Source organism: Nicotiana tabacum, chromosome 6 (genome assembly GCF_000715075.1).
Source record: "Nicotiana tabacum cultivar K326 chromosome 6, ASM71507v2, whole genome shotgun sequence".
Classification (NCBI taxonomy): Eukaryota; Viridiplantae; Streptophyta; class Magnoliopsida; order Solanales; family Solanaceae; genus Nicotiana; species Nicotiana tabacum.
Window position 1 is genome coordinate 46477882 of NC_134085.1, and position 14537 is coordinate 46492418.

Below are 14537 nucleotides of genomic sequence, written 5' to 3' on the forward strand. Positions count from 1 at the left end.
ATTCCTAACCAGCCGCTATCTATCATACCTATAATTCCCAACCATCCCACTTCCAGTCACCACCAACTCGCCAAAATTATCCAAGACCAAGACCCAATTTTGACCGCAAGCCACCCAGACAATACACAACCATTGCTGAGCCCATCGGCCAGTTGTATGAAAGGTTAAAAGCCACAGGTTACGTCACTCCTATTCCCACTGTGGCACTAGAAAATCCATCCCAATGGGTCAATCCAACCTGTGCATACCACTCCGATATGAAAGGGCACACCACTACTAAGTGCCAAACATTGAAGGTTAAGATCGAGACACTCATTGACAACAAGGTTATACAAGCGAAGGAAGCCACACCTAATATCCGCAACAATCCCCTCCCTGATCATAGAGCTGCCAGTATACATGTTATAGAAACAAATGAAGAATGGGACCCTGAGGGGTCAATCGGGCTTATCCGAGAAGGCAATTATTGTAAGGTTGTAGTCACACTTACTCCTATCGTAGTTCAGACTCAGGAACCTATTGATGTTGAGGTCACTGCATCAGCTCCATTCGAGGTAGAAGTAACTCTGCTCGCAACCACCTCCGCTCCATTTGAAGTAGAAGTGTGTCCACCTTTTACTGTGACGGTGTCAACCACACCCCTATTCAACTCAAAAGAGATACCCTAGGATTATGTCACCGAGGCTCGGCGAAAAGGAAAGACTAAGATAGAAGAATCTGACCCCACACAAGGGATGACTTGAACTGGAAGAGTTTACGCACCTGAACACCTGGGAGTTTCAAGTAAGGATGCCACTGCTAGGCAGCCTGTCATTGGGATCAGACCAGATGACTTGTAGAGGAAAGTACATGCGAAAGAGTATTCTTTTGTTGATCACCTGAACAAAGTCTCTGCTCAAATATCTATCCTGTTAGTATTACAGAATTCAGAGACATACAAGAACGCCTTGATGAAAGTACTGAGCGAGGCTTATGTACCCAATAATATCACTAGTAGAGAAATGGCCAACATGGTTTGTCAAGTGATGGAAAGCCATAAGATTATTTTCCAAGAAGACGAGCTGCCGCCCGAAGGTCTGAATCACAATCGAGCATCGCATATCATAGTGCAATTTTAAAACAAGTTCATTTCCACGGTCCTGGTTGATGGAGGTTGGTTGATGAAGGTTCTAGTCTGAATATTTGTCCACTGGATACCTTGAAAAGGTTGGACAAAGGTTTCCATGAAATACAGACCGGAAGCATGAATGTGAAGGCTTTCGATGTGTCCCAGAGGGCCACGATCGGGGAGATCAACTTTTGCTTGCAGATGAGGCCAACTTAGTTTGGCGTTGAATTCCAAGTGCTTGACATACCAGCCTCATATAATCTTTTGTTGGGTCGCCCATGGATCCATGCTGCTGGGGCCGTGCCCTTCACACTACATCAAGTCATAAAATTCGAATGGAACCGTCAGGAGGCAATCATTCATGGAGATGGGAGTAACCCCATCTACACTAGTCAAACTATTCCAGCCATTGGACACAGAAGAAGGCTTGGAGGGGAAACCTATCATCATATTGAATAGGTCAATGTCGTCGAGAAGGATAAGTGGTGGAGCAACAAAATAGAAAGGATACTAGCATGGTCTAGATATGAACCTGACAAAGGGTTGGGAAAGAACCTCCAGGGTATCACCAAACCGATCCGGCTGAAAAATCACGGTACCACCTTTGGGCTCGGATACCAGTATACATGGCAGGAGTACAGGGAATGGTTGCCTCAATGGCGTGGACCGTATTACCCTTTTGAGCAATCTATACCCCGTTTAGAATAGGCTTTCCATCACGCGGACATAATATGGGGAACTGCTGAAGAAGAAGCACTAGCTCGGCTGAAGGATTTGTTCTTGGAAGATGAGGATATGGACTGCAGTTCCATAATTGAGGAGGATGTGGAAGAAGGCCTCTCCATTCAGACTGTGGCAAAGGGACCTGTTCTCAGAAACTAGACCATCACACCGTCCCGAGCCCGCCGAGTCCTTGGGTAGCTTGACAAAATTTATAGCTATTCTAGGCATTTAAATTTTTCGGCAATTTTGTTTTAAAATAAATGCTCGATCCGTCGAGGCAAGCTTTGTTTGAAAAAATTTCTCAGTTTTAATCAAATTCACTTATACTTTATCATTATTCATTACTATTTTTACACTTTTCCCTTCTATTGTGTTATTTTTACTTTTCCTGATAAACTAGTGACTGTAACATGTAACGAGACAACACAACACGAGAATAGTGACCCAGAGGAAGAAGATGAGATACCCGAGGAAATTATCAGAGAAGTTAAGAATTTTGAGAACAAACCTAAATCCAACTTGGACGAAATAAAAGCAGCAAATTTGGGAGACGCCGAGACCGTCAAAGAGACCCACATCAGCATTCATTTGTCACCAACAGAGAAGGAAGAGTACATCCATTTTCTAAAGGATATGAGGATATATTCGCATGGTCGTATGATTATATGACCGGTTTGAGCACATCTATAGTAGCTCACAAGTTGCCTACCAATCCTATGTGTCCGCCGGTCAAGCAGAAACTCAGAAAATTCAAACCAGACATGAGTTTGAAAATCAAAGAGAAAGTTACCAAGTAGATCAAAGCCTCTCGGGGTGATTGAATACCTAACTTGGTTAGCTAACATCGTGCCAGTTCCGAAGAAGGACGAGAAGGTCAAGGTATGTGTTGATTATCGGGATTTAAATAGAGCGAGTTCCAAAAATGATTTTCCACTACCAAATACACATATCCTGATCAATAACTGTGCTAAGCATGAACTCTAATCCTTTGTAGATTTCTTCGCAGGTTATCACCAGATTTGGATGGATGAAGAAGATGCCGAAAAGACAGCTTTTATTACGCCTTGGGGTGTATACTGTTACAAGATGGTGCCATTCGGTCTAAAGAATGCTGGGGCCACTTACATGAGGGTCATGACGACCATCTTTCATGATATTATAGATAAGTAAATATAGGTATATATGGACGACGTCATTTCAAATACAAAAGGGCCACGGATCACATAGTAGACTTGAGAAAATTCTTCGACAGGCTCAGGAGGTACAATTTGAAGTTGAACCCCGCAAAGTGTGCATTCGGGGTTCCTGTAGGAAAGTTATTGGGATTCATTGTCAGTTACTGAGGGATCGAGCTAGATCCGACTAATGTCAAAGCTATTCAGGAGTTACCACCACATAAAAGCAAAAAGGACGTGATGAGCTTCCTGAGACGGCTCAACTACATCAGCTGATTCATAGCACAATCCACAGTAATATGTGAACCCATCTTCAAGATGCTAAGGAAAGATACCAAGACAAGTTGGACCGAGGATTGTCAGAAAGCTTTTGATAAGATCAAGGAATACATGTCCACACCACCAGTTCTAGTCTCGCCAGAACCAGGACGACCTTTGCTACTTTATCTATCCGTGTTAGATGGAGCCTTTGGATGTGTTTTGGGACATAAGACAGGACGAAAGGAGCAAGCCATATATTACCTAAGTAAGAAATTCACACCTTATGAAGCATGGTATTCTCTACATGAACGCACTTGCTGTGCTTTAACCTGGACAACCCAAAAGTTGAGGCATTATTTCTATGCCTACACTACATACCTCATATCCAGGATGGATCCTCTAAAGTATATATTTCAGAAGCCCATGACCACGGGTTGGCTAAATGGAGGATACTACTAAGTGAATTCGACATTGCCTATATAACTCAAAAGGCAGCCAAGGGACAAGCATTGGAAGATCACCTCGCTAAAAATCTAGTGGGAGGAGAATACGAACCCTTGAAAATGTATTTTCCTGATAAAGAAGTATCATTCGTAGGAGAAGACATTACGGAAGCATATGACGGTTGAAGGATGCTCTTTGACGGAGCCGCAAATTTCAAAGTAGGCATTGGAGCAGTTTTGGTATCAGAAACGGGTCAACATTATCCGGTATCTGCTAAACTCAGATTTCCCTGCACCAACAACATGTCAGAGTATGATGCTTGTATACTCGGGATCAATATGGCCATCGATATGAACATTCAAGAGTTATTGGTAATTGGTGATTCAGATTTTCTTGTGCACCAGGTACAAGGAGAGTGGGCCACCAAGAATTCCAGGATATTACCATATCTGCACCATGTGCAGGAATTGAAAAGGAATTTCATGAAAATAGAATTCCGATATGTGCCTAGAATTCAGAATGAGTTCACTAACGTATTAGCCACTTTGTCATCAATGATACAACATCCACATAAGAACTATATTGATCCCATTCTGGTGAGGATCCATAATCAGCCAGCATATTATGCTCATGTCGCGGAAGAAGCAGATGGAAAGCCTTGGTTCCATGACATCAAGGAGTACTTATCAAAAGGAGAATATCCGGAGCATGCAAATCACATTCAGAAAGGCACGCTCCGGAGATTGTCAAATCACTTCTTCCACAGCGGAGGGAGCTTGTACAGAAGAACTCCGGATTTGGGTTTGCTAAAGTGTGTCGACGCAAAGGAAGCTTCTAAGCTACTTGAGGATGTGCATGCTGGGACTTGCGGTCCGCACATGAATGATTTTGTCCTGGCCAAGAAGATACTCAGGGTAGGTTACTTTTGGATGACCATGGAGACGGATTGTATTCAGAATGTCCGCAAATTATTTCAATGTCAAGTACATACCGACATGATAAAAGTGCCACCAAACGAGCTCAATGCAACAAGCTCGCCTTGGCCATTCACCGCCTAGGGAATGGATGTTATTGGTCCGATTGAGCCCACGGCTTCAAATGGACACCGGTTTATTCTGGTAGCCATTGATTACTTCACAAAATGGGTAGAAGTTGCATCTTACAAAGCTATAACCAAGAAAGTCGTCGCAGATGTTTTCAAGGATCGTATTGTGTGCCAATTCAGAGTTCATGAGTCCATTATTACTGACAATGCCGCCAACCTCAATAGTGATCTGATGAAAGCTATATGTGAAACTTTCAAAATCAAGAACAAAAATTCCACCGCCTACAGACCTTAGATGAATGGAGCCGTAGAAGCTGCCAACAAGAACATTAATAAGATACTAAGGAAAATGGTAGAAAATCACAAGCAGTGACATGAGAAGTTACCCTTTGCTCTATTAGGGTACTGCACCACCGTTCGCATGTCAACCGGGGTGACCCCTTACATGCTACTTTTATGGTACCGAGGCTGTCATCCCGGCCGAGGTAGAGATTCCTTCTTTAAGAATCATACAGGAAGTTGAACTTAGCGATGCAGAATGGATAAGAAGTCGCTATGAGCAATTTGCCCTTATCGATTGAAAAAGGATAAACGCAATATGTCACGGCCAACTTTATCAGAACAGAATGTCCAGAGCTTTCAACAAAAGGGTTAAACCAAGACAGTTCGCACAAGGGCAACTGGTATTGAAGAAGATTTTCCCACACTAAGATGAAGCCAAAGGGAAATTCTCTCACAACTGGCAAGGTCCGTATGTGGTTCATAGAGTACTAACAAGAGGAGCACTCATACTTGCAGAAATGGATGGAGAAATCTGGCCAAAACCAATCAATTCATACGTAGTCAAGAGATACTATGCTTAGATTATTTCACATTTGTTTTCTGATGTAATTGAACTAGGCTTGACCTGATTCCCGTTTAAGAGGAGATACGTAGGAAGCCTTATGGGTTCGGTCACAATTTAATAAAATTTTCATTTTCCCCCGGAATCAGAAATTGGGGTAGAATTTTGAGGGGGGTCCTCAAAATTCCGGAACAAGTCCAGCCAGCACCATCACATGCTAGGAAGTTAATCATTAGTCAAGAACTGGGGCAGAATTTTGAGAAGGATTCTCAAAATTCCGAAGGAGACTCAGCAAGGTCCTCTATCCGCAAACAGTTCAAAACCATCTGCCAAACTGGGGCAGAATTTTGAGGAGGACCCTCAAAATTCCAACATAAAAGAGCTACAATGCCTTTGAAATGTGTCAAAGTCGCTAGTTCATCAAAAATTACTTGATATATCGATACGCTTCCAAAACAATTCTATTTTATCAATGAATGCATATTTTTCGAAAATTCTATTTTTCATAACGGTCAGGTGCTACCTAGGGGAACTCGAAGAGGGCTTCTAGAGCGGAGCAGAGCAAAGCCGGCAGACAAAGCAAGAACCAACCTCCCCTCATGAAACTTACAATTTTTCTTTGAAAACATGCACACTTGACGATGACATTCATACACAAAGCAAATTCTCCATCTATCCGGCCGTTAGACACTGAACCTATCCTCACTAAGATATACTCTACCCTTATCTGCTATCTTCTCTTTGCATGAGTCTAATCTCTGACTCCACATTTGCATGAGTCTAATCTCTGACACCACATTTTCATGAGACTAAGCCCTGTCTCCATTCTTCCATGAGTATAATCTCTGACTCCATATTTGCATGAGTCTAATCTCTGACTCCACATTTGCATGAGTCTAAGCTCTGACTCCATATTTGGATGAGTCTAATCTCTGACTCCACATTTGCATGAGTCTAATCTTTGACTCCATATTTGCATGAGTTTAAGCCCTGACTCCATATTTGCATGAGTCTGATCTCTGACTCCATTTGCATGGGACTAAGCCCTGTCCCGCATCTTGCATGAGGTTAAGCTCTACCACCATATATGCATAAGGCTAAGCATTGCCTTCCATTTTCATGGGACTAAGCCCTGTCTCGCATCTTGCATGAGGTTAAGATCTACCTCCATATCTGTATAAGGCTAACCATTGCCTTCCATTTGCATGGGACTAAGCCTTGTCCCGCATCTTACATGAGGTTAAACTCTACCTCCATATTTGCATAAGGCTAAGCACTACCTTCTCCTTGCATGAGAATAAGCTCTGTATCCAATATTGCATGAGTCTAATACCAGACTCCATATTTTCATAAGGCGAAGCATCGCCTTCTCTCTGCATGAGTCTAAGCCCTGACTCCATATTTGCATGAGGCTGATCCTTGCCTCTATACCTGCATTAGTCTAAGCCCTGACTCCATATTTGTATGAGGCTAATCCTTGCTTCCCCATTTGCATGAGGCTAATCCTTGCTTCCTCATTTGCATAAGGCTAATCCTTGCCTCCCCACTTGCACGGGACTAAGCATTGTCCCTCTTTGCACCAATATTGCTCTGTTTTTTCTACAACTATCTACCTGCTTTTCAATCGGGCTAAGCTCTGCCCTCTACTTCGCAAGACTAAACCTTGTCTTGTTACTTCATATTATTGCATATCATGGGCTAAAACATCGCCAATCTGTCCAAAGGCGTCATAATCTAAAGGCACCATCCTTATAGCCGGAAGACACCATGCCATGGCCTGAGGATCTCTCAAATTTGCATATCATTATTCAAAGAAGTCATGGTTCGGAGGCACCATTTTCATGGCCCGAGAACATCATTTTATGGCCTGTGAATCCCTCATTAAACAATTCATGGCCCAGGACGTCATGGTCTAAGGACGTCATCTTTAACCATCTGAAGACAACATTCATGGTCCAAAGGGAATTTGCATCATATTTAAATTTTTGCAAATACGTTTGTAGCATCTTTTATCTGTACGTAATCAATAAGCAACTGCTATCCTAGTAGGAGCAATCTCGCTCCGGTTCACTCCAACCGTTGCGATCGTAGCTGCTTCCGTGCCTCGTGTCCAATCTTACAAAAATTTCATCGGCATACCCCACAGGTGAATCCAGAACTACACATGGCCTGATTCATGTAAAACCAGGGATATGTAGGCAACTCGAAAATCAGAGCTCGGCCTCTTTTTTTCAAAACATCCCATCCGGTCAAAATTGGCAAAATTATTTCTTTACCCGAAAACTCTTTCATCATTCTCGGGTAAAGAGAGGCAGCTGTTGATACCCAATTTTTTCCTATATATTTTAAATATGCATAAATGCCTTCAAAATAGCATATATATGCATATATAAGCATGCACAGGGTTTTATTAATTTTTCCACAATTTTAAGGGTTTAAATTGATTTATTTTCTCCCCTTTATTTATAAAATCCCCAATAATTATTTTTCAAATTATTGTTATGATAATTCATTTATTTAATTTCTATACTTATGGAAAAATATAACTAATATAATTTTTATAAAATGTTAATTATGTATTTTAAATCATTTTGGAACCATAAATTATTTTCCATAAATTACCTATTAATTTTATAAATTAAAATAGGGAAAAACTAGCTATTGAAATAATAGCCAGATTTGGCTTTCAATTGTAGCCCAAATCGGACCCAATCCTCAACCCAATTTTTTATTAAATAACCCGACCCACACCCTACAAACCCCTACCCAAACCCGAAACCCACCTACCCGGTTGAATACTGACCGTTGATCTCCTAGATCAATGGTCCAAAAAAGCCCCTTCCTTTTTTAACTCTAATCAACACCCCCAACCTTAATCACTTTTTCGATCCGCCACCTTTAGATGCTCTCATCTCCCTCTTCTCTCTCAACCTAACCCTAATAACTTTTCAACCACTGCCTCCTTCTCTGGTCATCTCCGGCGACTACCTCTCAACCCCAAAGCCTCCAATGGTCACTCCACCGCCTTGCTCATCATCTCTAAGGCCTTCAAGGATCCTGGGCCATACCTATTTGGATTTAGGGTTTCTGTTTCTGTTACTCATGGGTTCTCCAGTGCGATTTTAAGCAAAATCACACCTTATTTGTCACAATCGATGAAGTTTACGATAGGTTCTTTCGATTTCTATTTGGGTTTCAAAGGAAACCCTAACTCTCATCGGAATGTCACAGATATGTGCTATTTTTATGCTTTAAGTCTGTTTCTTCCTATGCTTTGCACTATTCTCAAACTTTTTCTGAAAGATCCTCAACTTTAAACCGATTTTGTTTTCTTTAAAAATTAGGGTTCCTCGGAGTCCTTTCTACACTTGTTTTGACCGATTTTCTTTATAATTAAACCTTTTTTCTTGCTTATTTTTGACCGATCTTATGTTCTTACTGCTTTTTAATTTGCCTATGTCAAAAGCCCTTATTTATAAGGTTTTCTTTGCTTTGGTTCTGCGTGTTAGCTTGGTTACTTGATTCTTGTTAATCTTCCGTGGTCACCATGCTTCGAATGTGTTTTACTGAATCCCTAACTCCTTTCTTATTTAGTCATGCACAGATTTTTCTTCTTGCCTAATATGATACTGAACCTTCCCGTTTGATTCGATTCCCTTAACCTAAGAGAGTACTTCCTTGATTCTCTAATTGATTGATTCTGAGTTCTTCAATTATTATGTTACTATGATTCTTACCTTATTTCACTACCTATTTTCAACTATAAATACCCTAAGTCTTTCATTAACAGACAGGCACACTTAGTTTTCAAAACTACTTCTCTTACTAAAATATCTCTGCTCTCCCTCTGTCTTGTGCTATTTGATGCTGTTAGCCGGCTGCAAGCCAAGGCTAATCATCTGTGCTCTCTTGTTCTTTTATTCTACTAACTTCTCTATTCGCTAGTATGTCCTAGTTTTACTTTAAAGCCTCAACAACAGCATGCTTCTCTTATTGCTTCAGTTTCTCTTATTTCTAGTCTACTTCTACTTATGGTTATGTGGTGAAACTTGTAGTTGAGTTACATTACTAGGATGCTACTATGTCTTCCCTTCCCTTTAGATTAATGTATTCCCTTATGCGTGTTTCAAAGAATGCCTTGTCAATTGTCTTTTACTTACCATCTTATGAATCCCAAATCCCTAGCCTCTTCTATATTTTAATGTTCTCCCTGACTGGTTTATGATTATGCCAATGTCAACTATTTCTGAGCATGTCAAAACCAGTCATAAGACCCTTGCTGGGGTTATGTGTTAACAGTCAAATGTTTGTGTATTCCCAAACTCCTTGACCTCTGTGTGACTACTGAATTCATTTGGATTCGGTGTGTGACCCTATCCTGAAGTGCCTGACTTTGTTTACCACTCCAACCTCTTTTCAAACAACCTCGGTTGCTTTACTAATGGCTTTCAAAACAAACTTTTAAATCTAGTCTTTAATAAACTTCTTTCAACTTGTCTCCTTCACTTTCACTTCACTCTTAGTTAATAAGTTCTGCCCCCTCTAGTATATGTACTACCGTGGGATCTTCTTGAGAGCCCTCTGAACTCTGGCATACTAAGGCTGGCCTTTCCACACTACACTGGTTCAATGCTTGGTTGCTAAGTCTAGGTGTAAGCATTGCCTGGGGTCCTTGAGACCCTTAGGGAACTTTGATGCACCTAGACTCTGATTTGTCTCTGGAAATGAGGCTTGTGAAACCATTGGAGGCTTTGGAAAACTTGGGTCTGATTGCAGGCTCCCTATAGAATAGCTTCTTGATTTCTATTTCTACTTATGTAATTCATTTATTGGCCTGTAATAATTTGTAAACAGATATTTGGGGTATTTAGTAAAAGGGTGGGTAGATGTATACTTTGTGGGGTAATATGGGTAAAAATCCTGCTCTTAGGATACTCCTTTTCAAATCTGCGTGCCTTACTCAGTAGAAAACATGCTCATAGGTTTGCTCTTATGAATCTGATTGCTTTTACCTAATAGAAATCATGCCTATTGGATCTCATTTCCAATTTCTTTTTCATCACATAGAAACCATGTTCATAAGATTCTGTATTTGTCATGTTATAAACCATGTTTCTAGGTTCCAAACCATTGCGTCTTAAATCAGTAGATGCCATGCCTATAGGACTTAATTCTGATTTAGTTCTAATAAGTCTTTCCATATATTACTTCAAATTGACTAAAACCAGTAATACGCCTAGATACCATGCCTATAGGAATTTCTATTAGCAATTATGTCTGATAATCTAATTAGCCTTATAAATCAATTTCATTTCGCCTAGTTTACTTCTTAAAACAGGTCTTATTAAGTTTCAATATTTCCTAAAACTAGTTCTTTCAAAATTGCCTCAATCACATTAGATATCATACCTATAGGTATTAATTTCGAAAAAACCTGTTTGTTTCTGCATTAACATAAACACAGTCTACTGCATATAGGCAAGCCTTAAGGCATTTTTTCAAAACTGTATTTCTCTGAAACTGTTTCTGTCACATAACATTTTCTGATTGTAATAAGCTTTTAAAAAAAGGAATCCCTAGGACAACTACTAGTTTATAACTTCTGGGTATAAAAGGTTTGGTCTGTTTCTACATAGTCACTTAGAGATCCTTCTTTAGGACTTTGATTAATAAGGACTTTAACTATGTTTGAGTCATGCTGCTTGTATGTTAGTTTGAGGAGGAAACTGTGAGCCTCTTAATTTCTCCCATTATATGAAACTCCTAAGTGTTTTGACAATCGCCTTAGAGTTTTCCCCTTTCTAAACCTTAGGGGTACGTCTAGAACTACCTATAGGTAGAGGTCCTAACTCCCTCCGGGACCGTTATGAAGGGACGGTAGCAGCACGCAATAAGTATCAGTGACCAAACACTCGCTTTGCATAACCAATAAGGGGATGGGAAGGGTAGACATGGGATATGATGACTACGTGTTAATGTCACGTGTAGCCCCTCATTGAGGAGTATTTACCGGACATTGCGTGGGGTGATCCTATAGGACAAACAACCTAGGACCCCTCTTTACCAAATCCTTCTCTATTGAAAATTTTTCGTCTTTTACAACTTGTTCAAACCTTTATCTTACTACTTGAACTATCCAACGTGTTTTACTTGCAACTCATTTGATTCAACTGTTTATATGGACTAATTTGTAAATATAAGTTTAGTCGGGACCCACAGTTGTGGACTAAGAGGGGTTCCTAACACCTTCCCCTCGAGGTTACTTCGAGCCCTTATCCTAACTCACCATAATCCGTTAGGTGGCGACTCTTCAAATACCCAATTCCCAAAAGGAAAGGAGTCATTACACCCCGTGAATGTTGAAACCTAGACTTTCTCTGCATAGGAAAAAAGGGGGTGCGACAGTTATTGCCAAAAAAGAGGTTGAAGAGATTGAATCTAAAATCTCATCTGCTGAAGAGGAGTACCGTAGATGTTCTGATGTTTCCTTGGCGACTGTTGATGACTTGGCCGATGTGGAGATGAATAAACAACACTTAGAGGCCATCCTTAAGGACTTAGTCAATTACAAGTTGTGTTTAGATTAGCCTATATAGATTTTTTTATTTGCCTCTTGTTTTTTTTCTTTGCATTTAGTTAAATAGCGACTATTCTTGAAACTGAAAACTCTACCTGTTTTACTTTACATTGCACGTTTTTATTGATGTTTCCCCATCTTTTTTTTATCAGTACCAATAGTTGCTTGCTAAGCATGATGCGCTGACGTTTACGTAACAAAACTTGGCTTTCTTTGAAACAATATTTCGAAACCAACTTTATATTGCACCATGCTGTCAATTCCAGATTCGTGCAGTCTCACCAAAAAATTCATATCTTAGGGTAGAAACGTCAAAATTATGAACCGTTTAATTTTTTGAAATTCCAAATATAGGGCATATAAAAAGTTCTCAATCAAACAACTTTAGAATCGTCCCAGATAATATTTTGAAATCAACTTTATATTTCACTGTGCTATCAATTTCAGATTTATGCAGTCTCGCCAAAAAATCATATCTTGGTGTAGGAACGTCAAAATTACGAACCATTTAATTTCTTGAAACTAGACTTCAACATCTAGAACATATCAAAAATTCTCAATCAAACAACTTCAGAATTGTCCTAGATAATATTTTGAAATCAACTTTATATTGCACCACACTATCAATTCCAGATTTGCACAGTCCCACCAAACAATTCATATCTTGGTGTAGGAATATAAAAATTATGAACCATTTGATTTCTGGAAAACTAGACTTCAACATCCAGATAATATCCAAAATTATCAATTAAACAACTTCAGAATCGTCATGCTAGATAATATTTTGAAATCAACTTTATATTGCACCACACTATCAATTTTAAATTTGCGCAGTCTCAACAAAGAAATTCATATCTTGGTGTAGAAATGTCGAAATTATGAACCGTTTGATTTTTCGGAAACCAAACTTCGAAATTTAAATCATATACAAAATACAAAATTTAATAACTTAAGGATAGTTTCAGATAATATTCCAAAGTCAAAGTTAAATTCTGACATGCTGACGATTTCAGATTGCGCGACTTCACCAAAACTTTTGTGTCTTGGTATGGAAGCCTCAAGATCGGAAGATGTCTTACTTTCCATCAATCAAAATTTAAGAGCTATATTATCACAAATATCTTGGGTTCAAGTCTCACTGAATTTGAAACATTGTGCTAAGCAATCTTTTCCTTATATTTGTATTTCCTTTTGACGCCTCTCTTCTCTTCCCTTTTTTTAAGGTAGAGGGCGGACTTGGAGACCACAAACTTGAAGGTTTGGTGAACCCGAAGACATAGAGAATCCCTGAACTTCAATGAAAATAATTGACATCCTCCTAAAATCGGCCCATTGAAGATATCAATTTACCATGGAGGGTTGCCCCCTTTAAATCAAATGAGATTAAAGTTCAATAGGAGGATGGCATTTCAGCTTGATCTTACATTCCTTCATACTTCATTCGAACAACAATTGGGGCAATATGTATCTTTTGAACTTTTGCGACTGAACTTAGACTGAAACTCAAACCTGCCTACGTACCCCGGTGAAGAGGATCAAGTCATACCATAGTTTAGACTGGGTGATTTTTTTTTATGTCCTAACTTTTTCCTAGGCCACCTCTTTCGAAGTTTTCAACCTAGCAGACACTTTTTTTGTGGGGGCCGTACACAGTTGAGACTCATGCGGGCCAGGAGTGTAGCATCATACAGTTTAGGCTCATGCGTCAAGGAGCGTTGCAACTTCAAGGATAATACTTCTTTAAAAACTTGCCATTTATAGGGCCGATTCTCATGCCATCTATATCAACCAACTTGTAAGACCCACTTGAGTAAACTTCTTGTACAACATATGGCACATCCCATTTTGAAGTGATTTTCCCTATAGGTTTATGGAAAGTAATTATGGGTCTTCGTACAGCAAGGACTTGATCTCCTACTTGAAAGGATCTCGGGCGAACTCTTTTTTTGAAGGCGCAAGACAATCGAGCTTGATAACATTTAAGACTTTATTGAGCTTCCAACCTCTTCTCATCAAGAGCCTCCAACTCTGCTAATCGAAGTCGAGCATTTTCTTTATCAGTGATCCCTTCTTGAATAGCCAGTCGTAGCGAAGGTATTTGACGCTCAAGTGGCAAGACGGCTTCGACTCCATAAACGAGTGAATAAGGAGCCGTTTGTGTTGGAGTGCAGTTAGTTGTCCTATATGACCATAGATCTTCTTCCATACAATCATTCCAATCTTGTTTGGATTTGGAGATGACTTTCTTTAACAAGTTGCATAGAGTTTTGTTGAATGCCTCAGCTAGACCATTGGCGACATCATTGTACATCGAAGAGTTATGTTGCTTAAAGCCAAAGAGATCATAAATCTTGTTCAAC